A 16,739-nucleotide genomic window follows, 5' to 3' on the forward strand; every position below is an offset into this window, starting at 1 on the left:
GGCATTCTGTTAAACTGTTGCTTATGGCGGTCTCTGTGAGCTTCTCAGCGACATTCAGCCAGCCAGGTATCCTGCCTGCAGTAGATGGAATGTGGCAATGGAACGCTGGCTGCGCGTGTCATAATAGGCTCTGAGCCTTTATATACCTGTGCACAGCAGCAGCCACCTTCAGTCTGCTGCTGGACAGCCAGCAGCAGCAGCAGCAGCAGGAGAGGTATGTAATCAGGAGCCCTCCTGCTAAGGGTAGACAGCTGCTCGTTCCACCCCACCCCCCGCCTTAATTGGTTCTCCTCCCTTCCAACGGTGTTGAGGCGGGTGGGAACAGCAGGGGGTGAAGGTGCTGTGTTTAAAGAGGTGGAGTTATGCAGATCTAAAACGCGTGGATTGCAGCAGCAGCAAGCCGAAAAGTGCAGGCATGTAAGGGATCTAGAGGTTGACAACATGTCTTCTTAACGGGAGTCCAGGAGCTCATCTCCACAAATGGACTTTTTAGGATCCTTGGGTGGCTCCGTAGTTTGAAACCAATTCTGGTTATCGCTTCTCGGCCTTTTGGCTAAGATCAAGTGTAGTATCTGTTCTTATCAGTTTAATATCTGATACGTCCCCTATCTGGGGACCATATATTAAATGGATTTTTAGAACAGGGAGATGGAAAAAGAGCTTGCTCTGTCCACTCCACGCATTGACCTGGTATTGCAGTATCTCCAGGACCGGTGCACCCCTTCTTTAATGCAGTTTCTAAAATCAGAAAGAATTGAATTCAATGTTTTTTGTTCATTTTGCTTGTTTGTCGGATTTTGGGATGGACTCTTTGGCTCTGCTTTTCTTCTCCTCATTGGATTTTTCATGTTCAAAGTTGCAGAAGCCAGATTACAAGCTCATTTTGGTTCAACTTCAGCAACTGTGCATTGCATTGCCATGTAATGTGATGCAATGCTATCTTTCTAGCTCTCCCTTTCTACTTCCTTTTGGATAAACAGACATATTAGGCAAGCATTTTGGAGCTTTCACCTAAATAACTACAGGTGGTGAGATAAGCTGCACAATATAATTGACCTTTCAGTATATTGTTGCACACACACCATCTATTTAGCAAATGCCCTTGTTATCAACAGCAGCCTTTTAAACTCACCCGAGCTAACAGGTATGTGCGCTGGTTACACTGCTGCGCTTAAAATTTCTTTTTTGGTTTGCTACAATGCCTTTTCTGAAACGTTGTCTCCTTCTGCTGGAACACTGACTTCTTTCATTTAATGCCTGCAGACTATAAAAGAGAACCCAACCCAAAAAGTTTGGTTGATTAGTCTGTGGCATTCTGTTAAACTGTTGCTTATGGCGGTCTCTGTGAGCTTCTCAGCGACATTCAGCCAGCCAGGTATCCTGCCTGCAGTAGATGGAATGTGGCAATGGAACGCTGGCTGCGCGTGTCATAATAGGCTCTGAGCCTTTATATACCTGTGCACAGCAGCAGCCACCTTCAGTCTGCTGCTGGACAGCCAGCAGCAGCAGCAGCAGCAGGAGAGGTATGTAATCAGGAGCCCTCCTGCTAAGGGTAGACAGCTGCTCGTTCCACCCCACCCCCCGCCTTAATTGGTTCTCCTCCCTTCCAACGGTGTTGAGGCGGGTGGGAACAGCAGGGGGTGAAGGTGCTGTGTTTAAAGAGGTGGAGTTATGCAGATCTAAAACGCGTGGATTGCAGCAGCAGCAAGCCGAAAAGTGCAGGCATGTAAGGGATCTAGAGGTTGACAACATGTCTTCTTAACGGGAGTCCAGGAGCTCATCTCCACAAATGGACTTTTTAGGATCCTTGGGTGGCTCCGTAGTTTGAAACCAATTCTGGTTATCGCTTCTCGGCCTTTTGGCTAAGATCAAGTGTAGTATCTGTTCTTATCAGTTTAATATCTGATACGTCCCCTATCTGGGGACCATATATTAAATGGATTTTTAGAACAGGGAGATGGAAAAAGAGCTTGCTCTGTCCACTCCACGCATTGACCTGGTATTGCAGTATCTCCAGGACCGGTGCACCCCTTCTTTAATGCAGTTTCTAAAATCAGAAAGAATTGAATTCAATGTTTTTTGTTCATTTTGCTTGTTTGTCGGATTTTGGGATGGACTCTTTGGCTCTGCTTTTCTTCTCCTCATTGGATTTTTCATGTTCAAAGTTGCAGAAGCCAGATTACAAGCTCATTTTGGTTCAACTTCAGCAACTGTGCATTGCATTGCCATGTAATGTGATGCAATGCTATCTTTCTAGCTCTCCCTTTCTACTTCCTTTTGGATAAACAGACATATTAGGCAAGCATTTTGGAGCTTTCACCTAAATAACTACAGGTGGTGAGATAAGCTGCACAATATAATTGACCTTTCAGTATATTGTTGCACACACACCATCTATTTAGCAAATGCCCTTGTTATCAACAGCAGCCTTTTAAACTCACCCGAGCTAACAGGTATGTGCGCTGGTTACACTGCTGCGCTTAAAATTTCTTTTTTGGTTTGCTACAATGCCTTTTCTGAAACGTTGTCTCCTTCTGCTGGAACACTGACTTCTTTCATTTAATGCCTGCAGACTATAAAAGAGAACCCAACCCAAAAAGTTTGGTTGATTAGTCTGTGGCATTCTGTTAAACTGTTGCTTATGGCGGTCTCTGTGAGCTTCTCAGCGACATTCAGCCAGCCAGGTATCCTGCCTGCAGTAGATGGAATGTGGCAATGGAACGCTGGCTGCGCGTGTCATAATAGGCTCTGAGCCTTTATATACCTGTGCACAGCAGCAGCCACCTTCAGTCTGCTGCTGGACAGCCAGCAGCAGCAGCAGCAGCAGGAGAGGTATGTAATCAGGAGCCCTCCTGCTAAGGGTAGACAGCTGCTCGTTCCACCCCACCCCCCGCCTTAATTGGTTCTCCTCCCTTCCAACGGTGTTGAGGCGGGTGGGAACAGCAGGGGGTGAAGGTGCTGTGTTTAAAGAGGTGGAGTTATGCAGATCTAAAACGCGTGGATTGCAGCAGCAGCAAGCCGAAAAGTGCAGGCATGTAAGGGATCTAGAGGTTGACAACATGTCTTCTTAACGGGAGTCCAGGAGCTCATCTCCACAAATGGACTTTTTAGGATCCTTGGGTGGCTCCGTAGTTTGAAACCAATTCTGGTTATCGCTTCTCGGCCTTTTGGCTAAGATCAAGTGTAGTATCTGTTCTTATCAGTTTAATATCTGATACGTCCCCTATCTGGGGACCATATATTAAATGGATTTTTAGAACAGGGAGATGGAAAAAGAGCTTGCTCTGTCCACTCCACGCATTGACCTGGTATTGCAGTATCTCCAGGACCGGTGCACCCCTTCTTTAATGCAGTTTCTAAAATCAGAAAGAATTGAATTCAATGTTTTTTGTTCATTTTGCTTGTTTGTCGGATTTTGGGATGGACTCTTTGGCTCTGCTTTTCTTCTCCTCATTGGATTTTTCATGTTCAAAGTTGCAGAAGCCAGATTACAAGCTCATTTTGGTTCAACTTCAGCAACTGTGCATTGCATTGCCATGTAATGTGATGCAATGCTATCTTTCTAGCTCTCCCTTTCTACTTCCTTTTGGATAAACAGACATATTAGGCAAGCATTTTGGAGCTTTCACCTAAATAACTACAGGTGGTGAGATAAGCTGCACAATATAATTGACCTTTCAGTATATTGTTGCACACACACCATCTATTTAGCAAATGCCCTTGTTATCAACAGCAGCCTTTTAAACTCACCCGAGCTAACAGGTATGTGCGCTGGTTACACTGCTGCGCTTAAAATTTCTTTTTTGGTTTGCTACAATGCCTTTTCTGAAACGTTGTCTCCTTCTGCTGGAACACTGACTTCTTTCATTTAATGCCTGCAGACTATAAAAGAGAACCCAACCCAAAAAGTTTGGTTGATTAGTCTAAGAGAACCCAACCCAAAAAGTTTGGTTGATTAGTCTGTGGCATTCTGTTAAACTGTTGCTTATGGCGGTCTCTGTGAGCTTCTCAGCGACATTCAGCCAGCCAGGTATCCTGCCTGCAGTAGATGGAATGTGGCAATGGAACGCTGGCTGCGCGTGTCATAATAGGCTCTGAGCCTTTATATACCTGTGCACAGCAGCAGCCACCTTCAGTCTGCTGCTGGACAGCCAGCAGCAGCAGCAGCAGGAGAGGTATGTAATCAGGAGCCCTCCTGCTAAGGGTAGACAGCTGCTCGTTCCACCCCACCCCCCGCCTTAATTGGTTCTCCTCCCTTCCAACGGTGTTGAGGCGGGTGGGAACAGCAGGGGGTGAAGGTGCTGTGTTTAAAGAGGTGGAGTTATGCAGATCTAAAACGCGTGGATTGCAGCAGCAGCAAGCCGAAAAGTGCAGGCATGTAAGGGATCTAGAGGTTGACAACATGTCTTCTTAACGGGAGTCCAGGAGCTCATCTCCACAAATGGACTTTTTAGGATCCTTGGGTGGCTCCGTAGTTTGAAACCAATTCTGGTTATCGCTTCTCGGCCTTTTGGCTAAGATCAAGTGTAGTATCTGTTCTTATCAGTTTAATATCTGATACGTCCCCTATCTGGGGACCATATATTAAATGGATTTTTAGAACAGGGAGATGGAAAAAGAGCTTGCTCTGTCCACTCCACGCATTGACCTGGTATTGCAGTATCTCCAGGACCGGTGCACCCCTTCTTTAATGCAGTTTCTAAAATCAGAAAGAATTGAATTCAATGTTTTTTGTTCATTTTGCTTGTTTGTCGGATTTTGGGATGGACTCTTTGGCTCTGCTTTTCTTCTCCTCATTGGATTTTTCATGTTCAAAGTTGCAGAAGCCAGATTACAAGCTCATTTTGGTTCAACTTCAGCAACTGTGCATTGCATTGCCATGTAATGTGATGCAATGCTATCTTTCTAGCTCTCCCTTTCTACTTCCTTTTGGATAAACAGACATATTAGGCAAGCATTTTGGAGCTTTCACCTAAATAACTACAGGTGGTGAGATAAGCTGCACAATATAATTGACCTTTCAGTATATTGTTGCACACACACCATCTATTTAGCAAATGCCCTTGTTATCAACAGCAGCCTTTTAAACTCACCCGAGCTAACAGGTATGTGCGCTGGTTACACTGCTGCGCTTAAAATTTCTTTTTTGGTTTGCTACAATGCCTTTTCTGAAACGTTGTCTCCTTCTGCTGGAACACTGACTTCTTTCATTTAATGCCTGCAGACTATAAAAGAGAACCCAACCCAAAAAGTTTGGTTGATTAGTCTGTGGCATTCTGTTAAACTGTTGCTTATGGCGGTCTCTGTGAGCTTCTCAGCGACATTCAGCCAGCCAGGTATCCTGCCTGCAGTAGATGGAATGTGGCAATGGAACGCTGGCTGCGCGTGTCATAATAGGCTCTGAGCCTTTATATACCTGTGCACAGCAGCAGCCACCTTCAGTCTGCTGCTGGACAGCCAGCAGCAGCAGCAGGAGAGGTATGTAATCAGGAGCCCTCCTGCTAAGGGTAGACAGCTGCTCGTTCCACCCCACCCCCCGCCTTAATTGGTTCTCCTCCCTTCCAACGGTGTTGAGGCGGGTGGGAACAGCAGGGGGTGAAGGTGCTGTGTTTAAAGAGGTGGAGTTATGCAGATCTAAAACGCGTGGATTGCAGCAGCAGCAAGCCGAAAAGTGCAGGCATGTAAGGGATCTAGAGGTTGACAACATGTCTTCTTAACGGGAGTCCAGGAGCTCATCTCCACAAATGGACTTTTTAGGATCCTTGGGTGGCTCCGTAGTTTGAAACCAATTCTGGTTATCGCTTCTCGGCCTTTTGGCTAAGATCAAGTGTAGTATCTGTTCTTATCAGTTTAATATCTGATACGTCCCCTATCTGGGGACCATATATTAAATGGATTTTTAGAACAGGGAGATGGAAAAAGAGCTTGCTCTGTCCACTCCACGCATTGACCTGGTATTGCAGTATCTCCAGGACCGGTGCACCCCTTCTTTAATGCAGTTTCTAAAATCAGAAAGAATTGAATTCAATGTTTTTTGTTCATTTTGCTTGTTTGTCGGATTTTGGGATGGACTCTTTGGCTCTGCTTTTCTTCTCCTCATTGGATTTTTCATGTTCAAAGTTGCAGAAGCCAGATTACAAGCTCATTTTGGTTCAACTTCAGCAACTGTGCATTGCATTGCCATGTAATGTGATGCAATGCTATCTTTCTAGCTCTCCCTTTCTACTTCCTTTTGGATAAACAGACATATTAGGCAAGCATTTTGGAGCTTTCACCTAAATAACTACAGGTGGTGAGATAAGCTGCACAATATAATTGACCTTTCAGTATATTGTTGCACACACACCATCTATTTAGCAAATGCCCTTGTTATCAACAGCAGCCTTTTAAACTCACCCGAGCTAACAGGTATGTGCGCTGGTTACACTGCTGCGCTTAAAATTTCTTTTTTGGTTTGCTACAATGCCTTTTCTGAAACGTTGTCTCCTTCTGCTGGAACACTGACTTCTTTCATTTAATGCCTGCAGACTATAAAAGAGAACCCAACCCAAAAAGTTTGGTTGATTAGTCTGTGGCATTCTGTTAAACTGTTGCTTATGGCGGTCTCTGTGAGCTTCTCAGCGACATTCAGCCAGCCAGGTATCCTGCCTGCAGTAGATGGAATGTGGCAATGGAACGCTGGCTGCGCGTGTCATAATAGGCTCTGAGCCTTTATATACCTGTGCACAGCAGCAGCCACCTTCAGTCTGCTGCTGGACAGCCAGCAGCAGCAGCAGCAGGAGAGGTATGTAATCAGGAGCCCTCCTGCTAAGGGTAGACAGCTGCTCGTTCCACCCCACCCCCCGCCTTAATTGGTTCTCCTCCCTTCCAACGGTGTTGAGGCGGGTGGGAACAGCAGGGGGTGAAGGTGCTGTGTTTAAAGAGGTGGAGTTATGCAGATCTAAAACGCGTGGATTGCAGCAGCAGCAAGCCGAAAAGTGCAGGCATGTAAGGGATCTAGAGGTTGACAACATGTCTTCTTAACGGGAGTCCAGGAGCTCATCTCCACAAATGGACTTTTTAGGATCCTTGGGTGGCTCCGTAGTTTGAAACCAATTCTGGTTATCGCTTCTCGGCCTTTTGGCTAAGATCAAGTGTAGTATCTGTTCTTATCAGTTTAATATCTGATACGTCCCCTATCTGGGGACCATATATTAAATGGATTTTTAGAACAGGGAGATGGAAAAAGAGCTTGCTCTGTCCACTCCACGCATTGACCTGGTATTGCAGTATCTCCAGGACCGGTGCACCCCTTCTTTAATGCAGTTTCTAAAATCAGAAAGAATTGAATTCAATGTTTTTTGTTCATTTTGCTTGTTTGTCGGATTTTGGGATGGACTCTTTGGCTCTGCTTTTCTTCTCCTCATTGGATTTTTCATGTTCAAAGTTGCAGAAGCCAGATTACAAGCTCATTTTGGTTCAACTTCAGCAACTGTGCATTGCATTGCCATGTAATGTGATGCAATGCTATCTTTCTAGCTCTCCCTTTCTACTTCCTTTTGGATAAACAGACATATTAGGCAAGCATTTTGGAGCTTTCACCTAAATAACTACAGGTGGTGAGATAAGCTGCACAATATAATTGACCTTTCAGTATATTGTTGCACACACACCATCTATTTAGCAAATGCCCTTGTTATCAACAGCAGCCTTTTAAACTCACCCGAGCTAACAGGTATGTGCGCTGGTTACACTGCTGCGCTTAAAATTTCTTTTTTGGTTTGCTACAATGCCTTTTCTGAAACGTTGTCTCCTTCTGCTGGAACACTGACTTCTTTCATTTAATGCCTGCAGACTATAAAAGAGAACCCAACCCAAAAAGTTTGGTTGATTAGTCTGTGGCATTCTGTTAAACTGTTGCTTATGGCGGTCTCTGTGAGCTTCTCAGCGACATTCAGCCAGCCAGGTATCCTGCCTGCAGTAGATGGAATGTGGCAATGGAACGCTGGCTGCGCGTGTCATAATAGGCTCTGAGCCTTTATATACCTGTGCACAGCAGCAGCCACCTTCAGTCTGCTGCTGGACAGCCAGCAGCAGCAGCAGCAGGAGAGGTATGTAATCAGGAGCCCTCCTGCTAAGGGTAGACAGCTGCTCGTTCCACCCCACCCCCCGCCTTAATTGGTTCTCCTCCCTTCCAACGGTGTTGAGGCGGGTGGGAACAGCAGGGGGTGAAGGTGCTGTGTTTAAAGAGGTGGAGTTATGCAGATCTAAAACGCGTGGATTGCAGCAGCAGCAAGCCGAAAAGTGCAGGCATGTAAGGGATCTAGAGGTTGACAACATGTCTTCTTAACGGGAGTCCAGGAGCTCATCTCCACAAATGGACTTTTTAGGATCCTTGGGTGGCTCCGTAGTTTGAAACCAATTCTGGTTATCGCTTCTCGGCCTTTTGGCTAAGATCAAGTGTAGTATCTGTTCTTATCAGTTTAATATCTGATACGTCCCCTATCTGGGGACCATATATTAAATGGATTTTTAGAACAGGGAGATGGAAAAAGAGCTTGCTCTGTCCACTCCACGCATTGACCTGGTATTGCAGTATCTCCAGGACCGGTGCACCCCTTCTTTAATGCAGTTTCTAAAATCAGAAAGAATTGAATTCAATGTTTTTTGTTCATTTTGCTTGTTTGTCGGATTTTGGGATGGACTCTTTGGCTCTGCTTTTCTTCTCCTCATTGGATTTTTCATGTTCAAAGTTGCAGAAGCCAGATTACAAGCTCATTTTGGTTCAACTTCAGCAACTGTGCATTGCATTGCCATGTAATGTGATGCAATGCTATCTTTCTAGCTCTCCCTTTCTACTTCCTTTTGGATAAACAGACATATTAGGCAAGCATTTTGGAGCTTTCACCTAAATAACTACAGGTGGTGAGATAAGCTGCACAATATAATTGACCTTTCAGTATATTGTTGCACACACACCATCTATTTAGCAAATGCCCTTGTTATCAACAGCAGCCTTTTAAACTCACCCGAGCTAACAGGTATGTGCGCTGGTTACACTGCTGCGCTTAAAATTTCTTTTTTGGTTTGCTACAATGCCTTTTCTGAAACGTTGTCTCCTTCTGCTGGAACACTGACTTCTTTCATTTAATGCCTGCAGACTATAAAAGAGAACCCAACCCAAAAAGTTTGGTTGATTAGTCTGTGGCATTCTGTTAAACTGTTGCTTATGGCGGTCTCTGTGAGCTTCTCAGCGACATTCAGCCAGCCAGGTATCCTGCCTGCAGTAGATGGAATGTGGCAATGGAACGCTGGCTGCGCGTGTCATAATAGGCTCTGAGCCTTTATATACCTGTGCACAGCAGCAGCCACCTTCAGTCTGCTGCTGGACAGCCAGCAGCAGCAGCAGCAGGAGAGGTATGTAATCAGGAGCCCTCCTGCTAAGGGTAGACAGCTGCTCGTTCCACCCCACCCCCCGCCTTAATTGGTTCTCCTCCCTTCCAACGGTGTTGAGGCGGGTGGGAACAGCAGGGGGTGAAGGTGCTGTGTTTAAAGAGGTGGAGTTATGCAGATCTAAAACGCGTGGATTGCAGCAGCAGCAAGCCGAAAAGTGCAGGCATGTAAGGGATCTAGAGGTTGACAACATGTCTTCTTAACGGGAGTCCAGGAGCTCATCTCCACAAATGGACTTTTTAGGATCCTTGGGTGGCTCCGTAGTTTGAAACCAATTCTGGTTATCGCTTCTCGGCCTTTTGGCTAAGATCAAGTGTAGTATCTGTTCTTATCAGTTTAATATCTGATACGTCCCCTATCTGGGGACCATATATTAAATGGATTTTTAGAACAGGGAGATGGAAAAAGAGCTTGCTCTGTCCACTCCACGCATTGACCTGGTATTGCAGTATCTCCAGGACCGGTGCACCCCTTCTTTAATGCAGTTTCTAAAATCAGAAAGAATTGAATTCAATGTTTTTTGTTCATTTTGCTTGTTTGTCGGATTTTGGGATGGACTCTTTGGCTCTGCTTTTCTTCTCCTCATTGGATTTTTCATGTTCAAAGTTGCAGAAGCCAGATTACAAGCTCATTTTGGTTCAACTTCAGCAACTGTGCATTGCATTGCCATGTAATGTGATGCAATGCTATCTTTCTAGCTCTCCCTTTCTACTTCCTTTTGGATAAACAGACATATTAGGCAAGCATTTTGGAGCTTTCACCTAAATAACTACAGGTGGTGAGATAAGCTGCACAATATAATTGACCTTTCAGTATATTGTTGCACACACACCATCTATTTAGCAAATGCCCTTGTTATCAACAGCAGCCTTTTAAACTCACCCGAGCTAACAGGTATGTGCGCTGGTTACACTGCTGCGCTTAAAATTTCTTTTTTGGTTTGCTACAATGCCTTTTCTGAAACGTTGTCTCCTTCTGCTGGAACACTGACTTCTTTCATTTAATGCCTGCAGACTATAAAAGAGAACCCAACCCAAAAAGTTTGGTTGATTAGTCTGTGGCATTCTGTTAAACTGTTGCTTATGGCGGTCTCTGTGAGCTTCTCAGCGACATTCAGCCAGCCAGGTATCCTGCCTGCAGTAGATGGAATGTGGCAATGGAACGCTGGCTGCGCGTGTCATAATAGGCTCTGAGCCTTTATATACCTGTGCACAGCAGCAGCCACCTTCAGTCTGCTGCTGGACAGCCAGCAGCAGCAGCAGCAGGAGAGGTATGTAATCAGGAGCCCTCCTGCTAAGGGTAGACAGCTGCTCGTTCCACCCCACCCCCCGCCTTAATTGGTTCTCCTCCCTTCCAACGGTGTTGAGGCGGGTGGGAACAGCAGGGGGTGAAGGTGCTGTGTTTAAAGAGGTGGAGTTATGCAGATCTAAAACGCGTGGATTGCAGCAGCAGCAAGCCGAAAAGTGCAGGCATGTAAGGGATCTAGAGGTTGACAACATGTCTTCTTAACGGGAGTCCAGGAGCTCATCTCCACAAATGGACTTTTTAGGATCCTTGGGTGGCTCCGTAGTTTGAAACCAATTCTGGTTATCGCTTCTCGGCCTTTTGGCTAAGATCAAGTGTAGTATCTGTTCTTATCAGTTTAATATCTGATACGTCCCCTATCTGGGGACCATATATTAAATGGATTTTTAGAACAGGGAGATGGAAAAAGAGCTTGCTCTGTCCACTCCACGCATTGACCTGGTATTGCAGTATCTCCAGGACCGGTGCACCCCTTCTTTAATGCAGTTTCTAAAATCAGAAAGAATTGAATTCAATGTTTTTTGTTCATTTTGCTTGTTTGTCGGATTTTGGGATGGACTCTTTGGCTCTGCTTTTCTTCTCCTCATTGGATTTTTCATGTTCAAAGTTGCAGAAGCCAGATTACAAGCTCATTTTGGTTCAACTTCAGCAACTGTGCATTGCATTGCCATGTAATGTGATGCAATGCTATCTTTCTAGCTCTCCCTTTCTACTTCCTTTTGGATAAACAGACATATTAGGCAAGCATTTTGGAGCTTTCACCTAAATAACTACAGGTGGTGAGATAAGCTGCACAATATAATTGACCTTTCAGTATATTGTTGCACACACACCATCTATTTAGCAAATGCCCTTGTTATCAACAGCAGCCTTTTAAACTCACCCGAGCTAACAGGTATGTGCGCTGGTTACACTGCTGCGCTTAAAATTTCTTTTTTGGTTTGCTACAATGCCTTTTCTGAAACGTTGTCTCCTTCTGCTGGAACACTGACTTCTTTCATTTAATGCCTGCAGACTATAAAAGAGAACCCAACCCAAAAAGTTTGGTTGATTAGTCTGTGGCATTCTGTTAAACTGTTGCTTATGGCGGTCTCTGTGAGCTTCTCAGCGACATTCAGCCTGCCAGGTATCCTGCCTGCAGTAGATGGAATGTGGCAATGGAACGCTGGCTGCGCGTGTCATAATAGGCTCTGAGCCTTTATATACCTGTGCACAGCAGCAGCCACCTTCAGTCTGCTGCTGGACAGCCAGCAGCAGCAGCAGCAGGAGAGGTATGTAATCAGGAGCCCTCCTGCTAAGGGTAGACAGCTGCTCGTTCCACCCCACCCCCCGCCTTAATTGGTTCTCCTCCCTTCCAACGGTGTTGAGGCGGGTGGGAACAGCAGGGGGTGAAGGTGCTGTGTTTAAAGAGGTGGAGTTATGCAGATCTAAAACGCGTGGATTGCAGCAGCAGCAAGCCGAAAAGTGCAGGCATGTAAGGGATCTAGAGGTTGACAACATGTCTTCTTAACGGGAGTCCAGGAGCTCATCTCCACAAATGGACTTTTTAGGATCCTTGGGTGGCTCCGTAGTTTGAAACCAATTCTGGTTATCGCTTCTCGGCCTTTTGGCTAAGATCAAGTGTAGTATCTGTTCTTATCAGTTTAATATCTGATACGTCCCCTATCTGGGGACCATATATTAAATGGATTTTTAGAACAGGGAGATGGAAAAAGAGCTTGCTCTGTCCACTCCACGCATTGACCTGGTATTGCAGTATCTCCAGGACCGGTGCACCCCTTCTTTAATGCAGTTTCTAAAATCAGAAAGAATTGAATTCAATGTTTTTTGTTCATTTTGCTTGTTTGTCGGATTTTGGGATGGACTCTTTGGCTCTGCTTTTCTTCTCCTCATTGGATTTTTCATGTTCAAAGTTGCAGAAGCCAGATTACAAGCTCATTTTGGTTCAACTTCAGCAACTGTGCATTGCATTGCCATGTAATGTGATGCAATGCTATCTTTCTAGCTCTCCCTTTCTACTTCCTTTTGGATAAACAGACATATTAGGCAAGCATTTTGGAGCTTTCACCTAAATAACTACAGGTGGTGAGATAAGCTGCACAATATAATTGACCTTTCAGTATATTGTTGCACACACACCATCTATTTAGCAAATGCCCTTGTTATCAACAGCAGCCTTTTAAACTCACCCGAGCTAACAGGTATGTGCGCTGGTTATACTGCTGCGCTTAAAATTTCTTTTTTGGTTTGCTACAATGCCTTTTCTGAAACGTTGTCTCCTTCTGCTGGAACACTGACTTCTTTCATTTAATGCCTGCAGACTATAAAAGAGAACCCAACCCAAAAAGTTTGGTTGATTAGTCTGTGGCATTCTGTTAAACTGTTGCTTATGGCGGTCTCTGTGAGCTTCTCAGCGACATTCAGCCAGCCAGGTATCCTGCCTGCAGTAGATGGAATGTGGCAATGGAACGCTGGCTGCGCGTGTCATAATAGGCTCTGAGCCTTTATATACCTGTGCACAGCAGCAGCCACCTTCAGTCTGCTGCTGGACAGCCAGCAGCAGCAGCAGCAGGAGAGGTATGTAATCAGGAGCCCTCCTGCTAAGGGTAGACAGCTGCTCGTTCCACCCCACCCCCCGCCTTAATTGGTTCTCCTCCCTTCCAACGGTGTTGAGGCGGGTGGGAACAGCAGGGGGTGAAGGTGCTGTGTTTAAAGAGGTGGAGTTATGCAGATCTAAAACGCGTGGATTGCAGCAGCAGCAAGCCGAAAAGTGCAGGCATGTAAGGGATCTAGAGGTTGACAACATGTCTTCTTAACGGGAGTCCAGGAGCTCATCTCCACAAATGGACTTTTTAGGATCCTTGGGTGGCTCCGTAGTTTGAAACCAATTCTGGTTATCGCTTCTCGGCCTTTTGGCTAAGATCAAGTGTAGTATCTGTTCTTATCAGTTTAATATCTGATACGTCCCCTATCTGGGGACCATATATTAAATGGATTTTTAGAACAGGGAGATGGAAAAAGAGCTTGCTCTGTCCACTCCACGCATTGACCTGGTATTGCAGTATCTCCAGGACCGGTGCACCCCTTCTTTAATGCAGTTTCTAAAATCAGAAAGAATTGAATTCAATGTTTTTTGTTCATTTTGCTTGTTTGTCGGATTTTGGGATGGACTCTTTGGCTCTGCTTTTCTTCTCCTCATTGGATTTTTCATGTTCAAAGTTGCAGAAGCCAGATTACAAGCTCATTTTGGTTCAACTTCAGCAACTGTGCATTGCATTGCCATGTAATGTGATGCAATGCTATCTTTCTAGCTCTCCCTTTCTACTTCCTTTTGGATAAACAGACATATTAGGCAAGCATTTTGGAGCTTTCACCTAAATAACTACAGGTGGTGAGATAAGCTGCACAATATAATTGACCTTTCAGTATATTGTTGCACACACACCATCTATTTAGCAAATGCCCTTGTTATCAACAGCAGCCTTTTAAACTCACCCGAGCTAACAGGTATGTGCGCTGGTTACACTGCTGCGCTTAAAATTTCTTTTTTGGTTTGCTACAATGCCTTTTCTGAAACGTTGTCTCCTTCTGCTGGAACACTGACTTCTTTCATTTAATGCCTGCAGACTATAAAAGAGTACCCAACCCAAAAAGTTTGGTTGATTAGTCTGTGGCATTCTGTTAAACTGTTGCTTATGGCGGTCTCTGTGAGCTTCTCAGCGACATTCAGCCAGCCAGGTATCCTGCCTGCAGTAGATGGAATGTGGCAATGGAACGCTGGCTGCGCGTGTCATAATAGGCTCTGAGCCTTTATATACCTGTGCACAGCAGCAGCCACCTTCAGTCTGCTGCTGGACAGCCAGCAGCAGCAGCAGCAGGAGAGGTATGTAATCAGGAGCCCTCCTGCTAAGGGTAGACAGCTGCTCGTTCCACCCCACCCCCCGCCTTAATTGGTTCTCCTCCCTTCCAACGGTGTTGAGGCGGGTGGGAACAGCAGGGGGTGAAGGTGCTGTGTTTAAAGAGGTGGAGTTATGCAGATCTAAAACGCGTGGATTGCAGCAGCAGCAAGCCGAAAAGTGCAGGCATGTAAGGGATCTAGAGGTTGACAACATGTCTTCTTAACGGGAGTCCAGGAGCTCATCTCCACAAATGGACTTTTTAGGATCCTTGGGTGGCTCCGTAGTTTGAAACCAATTCTGGTTATCGCTTCTCGGCCTTTTGGCTAAGATCAAGTGTAGTATCTGTTCTTATCAGTTTAATATCTGATACGTCCCCTATCTGGGGACCATATATTAAATGGATTTTTAGAACAGGGAGATGGAAAAAGAGCTTGCTCTGTCCACTCCACGCATTGACCTGGTATTGCAGTATCTCCAGGACCGGTGCACCCCTTCTTTAATGCAGTTTCTAAAATCAGAAAGAATTGAATTCAATGTTTTTTGTTCATTTTGCTTGTTTGTCGGATTTTGGGATGGACTCTTTGGCTCTGCTTTTCTTCTCCTCATTGGATTTTTCATGTTCAAAGTTGCAGAAGCCAGATTACAAGCTCATTTTGGTTCAACTTCAGCAACTGTGCATTGCATTGCCATGTAATGTGATGCAATGCTATCTTTCTAGCTCTCCCTTTCTACTTCCTTTTGGATAAACAGACATATTAGGCAAGCATTTTGGAGCTTTCACCTAAATAACTACAGGTGGTGAGATAAGCTGCACAATATAATTGACCTTTCAGTATATTGTTGCACACACACCATCTATTTAGCAAATGCCCTTGTTATCAACAGCAGCCTTTTAAACTCACCCGAGCTAACAGGTATGTGCGCTGGTTACACTGCTGCGCTTAAAATTTCTTTTTTGGTTTGCTACAATGCCTTTTCTGAAACGTTGTCTCCTTCTGCTGGAACACTGACTTCTTTCATTTAATGCCTGCAGACTATAAAAGAGAACCCAACCCAAAAAGTTTGGTTGATTAGTCTGTGGCATTCTGTTAAACTGTTGCTTATGGCGGTCTCTGTGAGCTTCTCAGCGACATTCAGCCAGCCAGGTATCCTGCCTGCAGTAGATGGAATGTGGCAATGGAACGCTGGCTGCGCGTGTCATAATAGGCTCTGAGCCTTTATATACCTGTGCACAGCAGCAGCCACCTTCAGTCTGCTGCTGGACAGCCAGCAGCAGCAGCAGCAGGAGAGGTATGTAATCAGGAGCCCTCCTGCTAAGGGTAGACAGCTGCTCGTTCCACCCCACCCCCCGCCTTAATTGGTTCTCCTCCCTTCCAACGGTGTTGAGGCGGGTGGGAACAGCAGGGGGTGAAGGTGCTGTGTTTAAAGAGGTGGAGTTATGCAGATCTAAAACGCGTGGATTGCAGCAGCAGCAAGCCGAAAAGTGCAGGCATGTAAGGGATCTAGAGGTTGACAACATGTCTTCTTAACGGGAGTCCAGGAGCTCATCTCCACAAATGGACTTTTTAGGATCCTTGGGTGGCTCCGTAGTTTGAAACCAATTCTGGTTATCGCTTCTCGGCCTTTTGGCTAAGATCAAGTGTAGTATCTGTTCTTATCAGTTTAATATCTGATACGTCCCCTATCTGGGGACCATATATTAAATGGATTTTTAGAACAGGGAGATGGAAAAAGAGCTTGCTCTGTCCACTCCACGCATTGACCTGGTATTGCAGTATCTCCAGGACCGGTGCACCCCTTCTTTAATGCAGTTTCTAAAATCAGAAAGAATTGAATTCAATGTTTTTTGTTCATTTTGCTTGTTTGTCGGATTTTGGGATGGACTCTTTGGCTCTGCTTTTCTTCTCCTCATTGGATTTTTCATGTTCAAAGTTGCAGAAGCCAGATTACAAGCTCATTTTGGTTCAACTTCAGCAACTGTGCATTGCATTGCCATGTAATGTGATGCAATGCTATCTTTCTAGCTCTCCCTTTCTACTTCCTTTTGGATAAACAGACATATTAGGCAAGCATTTTGGAGCTTTCACCTAAATAACTACAGGT

At 45.2% G+C, this 16,739-nt stretch overlaps 13 non-coding genes across 13 annotated transcripts; all 13 read left to right on the forward strand.

Annotated features, from left to right (window-relative positions):
- The first annotated feature begins 533 nt into the window (after positions 1 to 533).
- On the forward strand, positions 534 to 724 carry LOC141247065 (U2 spliceosomal RNA). Its single transcript, XR_012310576.1, has one exon. It is a non-coding gene; the product is annotated as a U2 spliceosomal RNA (small nuclear RNA).
- A 1,118-nt stretch (positions 725 to 1,842) lies between these two features.
- LOC141247066 (U2 spliceosomal RNA) lies at positions 1,843 to 2,033 on the forward strand. The gene has a single exon (XR_012310577.1). It is a non-coding gene; the product is annotated as a U2 spliceosomal RNA (small nuclear RNA).
- A 1,118-nt stretch (positions 2,034 to 3,151) lies between these two features.
- LOC141246978 (U2 spliceosomal RNA) lies at positions 3,152 to 3,342 on the forward strand. The gene has a single exon (XR_012310495.1). It is a non-coding gene; the product is annotated as a U2 spliceosomal RNA (small nuclear RNA).
- A 1,152-nt stretch (positions 3,343 to 4,494) lies between these two features.
- LOC141246979 (U2 spliceosomal RNA) lies at positions 4,495 to 4,685 on the forward strand. The gene has a single exon (XR_012310496.1). It is a non-coding gene; the product is annotated as a U2 spliceosomal RNA (small nuclear RNA).
- Positions 4,686 to 5,797: 1,112 nt separating this feature from the next.
- LOC141246980 (U2 spliceosomal RNA) lies at positions 5,798 to 5,988 on the forward strand. Its single transcript, XR_012310497.1, has one exon. It is a non-coding gene; the product is annotated as a U2 spliceosomal RNA (small nuclear RNA).
- A 1,115-nt stretch (positions 5,989 to 7,103) lies between these two features.
- On the forward strand, positions 7,104 to 7,294 carry LOC141246981 (U2 spliceosomal RNA). Its single transcript, XR_012310498.1, has one exon. It is a non-coding gene; the product is annotated as a U2 spliceosomal RNA (small nuclear RNA).
- A 1,115-nt stretch (positions 7,295 to 8,409) lies between these two features.
- Positions 8,410 to 8,600, forward strand: LOC141246982 (U2 spliceosomal RNA). Its single transcript, XR_012310499.1, has one exon. It is a non-coding gene; the product is annotated as a U2 spliceosomal RNA (small nuclear RNA).
- A 1,115-nt stretch (positions 8,601 to 9,715) lies between these two features.
- Positions 9,716 to 9,906, forward strand: LOC141246984 (U2 spliceosomal RNA). Its single transcript, XR_012310501.1, has one exon. It is a non-coding gene; the product is annotated as a U2 spliceosomal RNA (small nuclear RNA).
- A 1,115-nt stretch (positions 9,907 to 11,021) lies between these two features.
- On the forward strand, positions 11,022 to 11,212 carry LOC141246985 (U2 spliceosomal RNA). The gene has a single exon (XR_012310502.1). It is a non-coding gene; the product is annotated as a U2 spliceosomal RNA (small nuclear RNA).
- Positions 11,213 to 12,327: 1,115 nt separating this feature from the next.
- LOC141246986 (U2 spliceosomal RNA) lies at positions 12,328 to 12,518 on the forward strand. Its single transcript, XR_012310503.1, has one exon. It is a non-coding gene; the product is annotated as a U2 spliceosomal RNA (small nuclear RNA).
- Positions 12,519 to 13,633: 1,115 nt separating this feature from the next.
- On the forward strand, positions 13,634 to 13,824 carry LOC141246987 (U2 spliceosomal RNA). The gene has a single exon (XR_012310504.1). It is a non-coding gene; the product is annotated as a U2 spliceosomal RNA (small nuclear RNA).
- Positions 13,825 to 14,939: 1,115 nt separating this feature from the next.
- On the forward strand, positions 14,940 to 15,130 carry LOC141246988 (U2 spliceosomal RNA). The gene has a single exon (XR_012310505.1). It is a non-coding gene; the product is annotated as a U2 spliceosomal RNA (small nuclear RNA).
- Positions 15,131 to 16,245: 1,115 nt separating this feature from the next.
- On the forward strand, positions 16,246 to 16,436 carry LOC141246989 (U2 spliceosomal RNA). The gene has a single exon (XR_012310506.1). It is a non-coding gene; the product is annotated as a U2 spliceosomal RNA (small nuclear RNA).
- The last annotated feature ends 303 nt before the right edge of the window (positions 16,437 to 16,739 follow it).

The sequence above is a fragment of the Phyllobates terribilis genome, unplaced genomic scaffold (genome assembly GCF_046119375.1).
Source record: "Phyllobates terribilis strain yellow unplaced genomic scaffold, ASM4611937v1 Scaffold_2723__1_contigs__length_110913, whole genome shotgun sequence".
In the NCBI taxonomy this organism is placed as follows: domain Eukaryota; kingdom Metazoa; phylum Chordata; class Amphibia; order Anura; family Dendrobatidae; genus Phyllobates; species Phyllobates terribilis.